This window comes from Lycium ferocissimum, unplaced genomic scaffold, assembly GCF_029784015.1.
Source record: "Lycium ferocissimum isolate CSIRO_LF1 unplaced genomic scaffold, AGI_CSIRO_Lferr_CH_V1 ctg6165, whole genome shotgun sequence".
Lineage (NCBI taxonomy): Eukaryota > Viridiplantae > Streptophyta > Magnoliopsida > Solanales > Solanaceae > Lycium > Lycium ferocissimum.
The window spans coordinates 28,619-34,618 of record NW_026726247.1 but is presented as its reverse complement, the minus strand read 5'-3'; positions in this window follow the sequence as shown (position 1 = coordinate 34,618).

Genomic DNA, 6,000 nt, shown 5'->3' with positions numbered 1-6,000 from the left:
TATCTCTTAGCATATGAAGTGTTTTAAGGTGAAACAAAAGCCTAAAATGAATTTCATCGAGTCTAGGTTCCAACTCAACAAACCGCTCGTCGATAGGATATCGGAGTAGAGAATTATGGACGTTACAAGTTCAGCTAACAGAGCAGAAACGCGTGCTACGATCGCATTGCACGGATGCTGCTACAGTAAAATGCTACAGTGAACCCGACCCGAATTTGACCCTTATATAAAGGGTAATAACCCCCTTTTTACATCAGATTTTGCTGAAAAATTCCAGAAATTGAAGAGAGAGAGTGAGGAAAACAAAAAGTGAGCAATTTTCAAGTAGCGGAGTAGTCGTTTAGGTCCGGGTAACGCATGGTTGTGATTCTAGTATTGTTTTGCGGTGGATTTTAGCGTGGATATTGAGGATATTGTTGTCTTAACAAGAAAAAAGGTATGAATCTTTCTCTTTTGGTATTATTTAAGGCTTATTTACGGAGATAAAGCCGTTAAATAATTGTGTAGTAAGTTGGTTAGTTATGGAAGTTGAAAAACAGCGTGTGGGCTGTTTTATGGTACATATTGGTGTTGGAAATGATGTTATTGATGTTGGTATTTTTGTTGTTGTTGTTGGTTGTTGGATTGTGATTTCGGGCTAGGCATATAAATAGGGGAGGTGCTGCCCGAATTTCGGTAGATTCTAAACGAAATTAAATTGAAGGCCTAAGATGAGCGTATGACATTGAGCCTAATAATAGTATAAATGGTTTATATGTAGATTTACGACCTTCGAAGGATAAACGTTGAACGACTAAGGCGACCGAAAGGTATGTTAAGGCTCGTTCCTTTCTTTCAAAGGCATGATTCCTATGTTTGATTCCATAAATATTTCCATAACCTCCTTGTTTCTAAGCGTTAGAAGTTCATGATTCAAGGCATGAATCCTTTCCTGATAATCCATAAATGTTTTCCAAAATGTCCGTATTTTCCAAACCAGAGATTTATGATTCTAGAAGCTCTTATGACAACAACGATGGACATGTGTTTTTACAATGATAACGGTGATGTCAAAGATGAGCACATCTCTATGATGATTGTGGTAATGATGATTTTATGTTTAAAAGTCTCAAGTTATGAGATCAATGATAATATGAGCATGTTGAGCTATTTCTTGATTTTGTTAATTTTATTCATTGACGATGACTGTATTTCTAAAAGCTCCAAAGTGTATGAATTGACGCTTTATGATATTTATGATCTTATCTATGTTTTCCCTTGATGTTATTCTTCATTGATAATCTCACCTTATAATGTACGTCCCTTCAAGGCGAGACACGACGATCATGATTATTCCATAATACAATCGGAGGTTACCGACCTTACGTCACTCTGATGGAGTTATAGCTTTTGATTGGGCTCTTATGCATGCTTATGTTGTGATGATTACACCGCGCCTATACGATTGGGCGGCACCACTTATGGCCGGGCGTGGTGGGCGATGGATGATTACACCGTGCCTATGGCCGGGCGGCCCGCCTCGCCGGGCGTAATGGGCGGCTTATGGATGATGATAATAACATCGTGTCTATATGGCACGGGCTGCACCACTAGTGGGCGGCGTGAGATGATTACCCCAGACGCGGGAGGCCCGGACGCGAGCTAATGATGTTATTTGATTCAGACAATTTATGTATGTATGGGTGATATTTTTGAAGGTAAAAGTGAGCATGCATGATTCCGCCTTAAGAGGCAAGTAGTTACAGTCATACCTTTTTCGTATATCTTCCATATTTCCTTATTATGTTGTTGTTCATGTTCTGTACATATTATCATGTTATCATTCATGCCTTACATACTCAGTACATTACTCGTGCGACGTCCCTTCTTGTGGACGCTCGCGTTCATGCCCGCGGGATCGGGCAGCCGGTCGGACGATCCACGCGATAGGGACCTCCCCCTCGACGGCCGTCGACGCTCCATTGATCCGAGCTACGGCCTTTTTGGTATGCTATTCGGTTACGAACATATATGGGTACGGCGGCACTTGTCCCCCGTCCTTTCGCGCTTTGTACTCCATAGAGGTCTCGTAGACGGATATGTAGTCGTGTTGTTATGCACCTCGTCGGCACTTATTTTGTTGTACGGGATATATGGGGCGAGCGCCGGATCGGCTTGCGCTTTGTTACTCGATATTTATGTTTATATGTATGTGTTGGCGCCGTGAGCCCCGGTACGGTGTCTTTATGTTGATTGTTCGGAGACAATACCGCTCGATTCACAGTTGTGTATGGGCCCGGATAGTCGGTGAGAAGTAAATGCAAGTATAGGAGTGCTTGGCCGCGTAGTGGTCGGCACTGTTACGGCCCATCGGTTTGGGTCGTGACATAAACATTCACATCATAATCTTTTCGAAGTTCTAACCACCGCCTGCGCCAAAGATTCAACTCCTTCGTTTGAAAATATATTGGGAGGGCCTTGCTGATCCGTATAAATATCAACATGTACGCCGTACAAGTAATGTCTCCACATTTTTAGTACATGAATAACCGGGCAGATTCAAGATCATGGGTTGGATAGTTCTTTTCATGTTTCGCACCGTACTTGAAGCATAGGCAATGACTTTCTTGTGCCGCATCAACACACGGCTAACTGGCGTAGGCATCACAATAAACAACATAATCGTCTAGTCCTTCTGGAAGTGTCAGGACTGGGGCTGAATTTAATTTATCCTTCAATTCCTGAAAACTGCGTTCACAAGCATCGGTCCACTGGAATTTTGCTGATTTCTGTGTTAGCTTTGTTAATGGTGCTGAAATAGAGGAAAACCCTACCACAAATCTTCTATAGTAACCTGCCAACCCCAGAAAACTACGGACTTATGTAGGCGTTGTAGGCCTTGGCCAAGTGTTACATCTTCCGTTTTGTTGTAAGGAGATTTTGGCTTATTGGTGGTGTATACCTTCGGTTCGGTAATCTACACCAGAGTTTTGGACATGAGATATTTTACCTTGTATGTTTACAGGAGTATAAGTATGCATTCTTGACATTACGAGGGAATTAGAAGTGAAACGAATCGAATCGGAGCAAAATGGAGCAATTCAGAAAAATTGCTGAAACTAGTCAGCGTCGACGGCCCAAAAGACGATCATCGATACGTCGACGAGCCGTCATCTGGCACCATCGATAGGGTTCTGCAATCAGACATCTCAAGCGTCAATTCGACGGGGCATGTCGACGGACCGTCGACACGTCGACGACCGTCAACCCTGCCCGTCGACCCGCGAATCTGGAACTTTTCAGCCCTAACTATAAATATAAGATCCCACGTTTTTATTCCATTATTCTCCCAAAAATAGATCCTACATCTCTCTAGAACTCTACAAAACCCTCTCTCTACTTCTAAAACAAATCTATATCAAGAAACCAAGATCAAAAGCTAAGATTAAGAGATTCATGTACTAGGAAGCCTATGAGGGTTTGTAAAGAGTAAGAATTTCTTTGGTATTCAAGTGGGGGATTTCATTTTAATGGAGTAGATTGACTCAAGGCTTATTCCTAAGTGACTAAGGTGAGTTTTATATTTATTTCATGTTATTAAAAGTATTAAGAGGTTGAAAGACTTGGATTATGGAAGGAAGGAGAATATGCAGTACAAACATGAAATTAGTAATATTCTTTAATCATGACTTGACTTGAATCATAGTTCTTGATATGTAATGAGTATAATCTTGCTATGAATAGTATTAAAGATGTTATAGAGGCCTTGTATGAGGATGGATACGGTATGGTGCCATAGCTAGAGTTATGAAGGATTTTGGATAGGGAATGTTGAGGATTTAATAATGTCTAGCTTGATGAAGCTATTGATCAAATTATTGTGGGTGTTCTTATTGATGTTGGGAGTTGCTTATTACGTGGAAGAAGTCATCGAAATAAAAGAGATGTTGCCCAATTTTTGTTAGCTTTAGCTTAAGCTCAAGTATGTTTTCGATTATCTAATTTTAGCACGAACTCTCTTGAATGTAGAAACGTGAATATTGGAGGGAAGCGTTCAAGTGATAACGTTAGCAAAACGTAAAGGTATGTAAGGCTAGTCCCTATTTTCTAAGGCATGATTCCTATTACATGACTTTTATCTTTCTTTCCATGACCTTCTTACATTCCGGAAAATATGAGTCAATGTTTATAAAGAGCTTCTTATGAGGTAAAGATAAGAATATGTTATGAAATTGATAATGATGATGATGAGTCTAAGCCTAGAGATCCTAAATCCCATGATATGATATTTCCACGAAGCAAATGTTCCTTGTACGATTCTTTGATGTTATTCATTGTGCTAGACCCACCTTATGATTACCCCATAATGGAATCGGGGGGTTCTCGACCTTACGTCACTCCGATAGAGTTGTAGTATCTAATTGATTTCTTACACATGTTTCATGGTAGGTATATGATGATGATGATTACACCGTGCCTAGATGGCCAGATATGTCACCGCAAAGGCCGGTTGCATATGATTACACCGTGCCTATATAGTCGGACATGACACCACTAGTGGGCGGCGTGCGATGGTTACCCGGACGCGGGTTAACGATGATGATATATGTGATATGCATAACATGTGTTTTCTTTCAAAGGTTAAGCAGGTTATGTCTTCGCCCCATGTTCCATGATTTCTTTATAATGCTAGTAATATTCATGCCTTACATACTCAGTACTTAATTCGTGACGACGTCCTTTTTTCTTTTTGACGCCGTGTTCGTACCAGCGAGTGTAGACGGGGAGGTGGCTCAGATTCATAGGAGTTCATCAGCAGATTTACAGGAGCACTCCATTATTCCGGAGGTGCCATTTTGATACATTATTTTGTGTATATACTTATGGGCATGACGGGGTCCTGTCCCGTCCTTATGTCATAATACTCTAGTAGAGGCTCGTAGATACGTATGTGTGGTAGTAGATGTCCCATGATGACTACATTGTATATTCTTGCATATTGTTTTTGGCAGCCGTGAGGGCCTATGTATATATATATATATATATATATATGTTCAGGAGGGGTATGATGATTAGCATAATGAGTGGTGCTCGGTAGTTAGTTTCGGGTACTCGTCATGGCCCCCTTGTCAGGTCGTGACACCAAGCCTTCACAGCCTCAATTTTCTGAACATCTACTCGAATGCCATCAGCCGAAATAATGTGGCCCAAAAAAGTCACAGAATTTAGCCAAACTCGCATTACGAGAACTTAGCATACAACTCGCGAGCCCGAAGAATCCCAAGGACAATACGCAAATGATTTGCATGCTCCGCTTCTGTCCGAGAGTATACTAGAATATCATCAATGAACACAATCACAAACAGATCTAAAAGAGGCTTGAATACATTATTCATCAAATTCATAAACACCACCGGAGCATTGGTCAACCCAAATGACATTACTCGGAATTCATAGTGGCCATATCTCGTTCTGAAAGCTGTCTTGGGAATATCTTCTTCTCTAACTCTCACTTGGTGATACCCCGATCTTAGATCAATTTTGGAAAACCATTTGGCACCCTGTAATTGGTCAAACAAATCATCTATCCTTGGAAGCGGATATCTATTCTTTATCGTCACCTTGTTCAGCTGCCTATAATCAATGCACATCCGTAGGGAACTATCTTTCTTTCTCACAAATAGAACAGGTGCTCCCCACGATGATGAATTGGGCCTAATGAATCCTTTCTCAAGCAAATGCGCCTTCAGCTCTTTCAATTCTGCAGGAGCCATTCGGTAAGGAGGAATAGATATAGGCTTGATGTCTGGCAACACATCAATAGCAAAATCAATCTCTCTTTCCAGAGAAAGGCCTGGAAGTTCATCTGGAAATACATCCGGAAATTCGTTTACTAATGGGACGGATTGAAAAGTCGGTGGCTTTGCTTCGGTGTCATGAACTTGGACTAGATGATAAATATAGCCTTTTACAGTCATCTTTCTCGCTTTAAGGTACGAAATAAACCTACCTCTTGGAGAC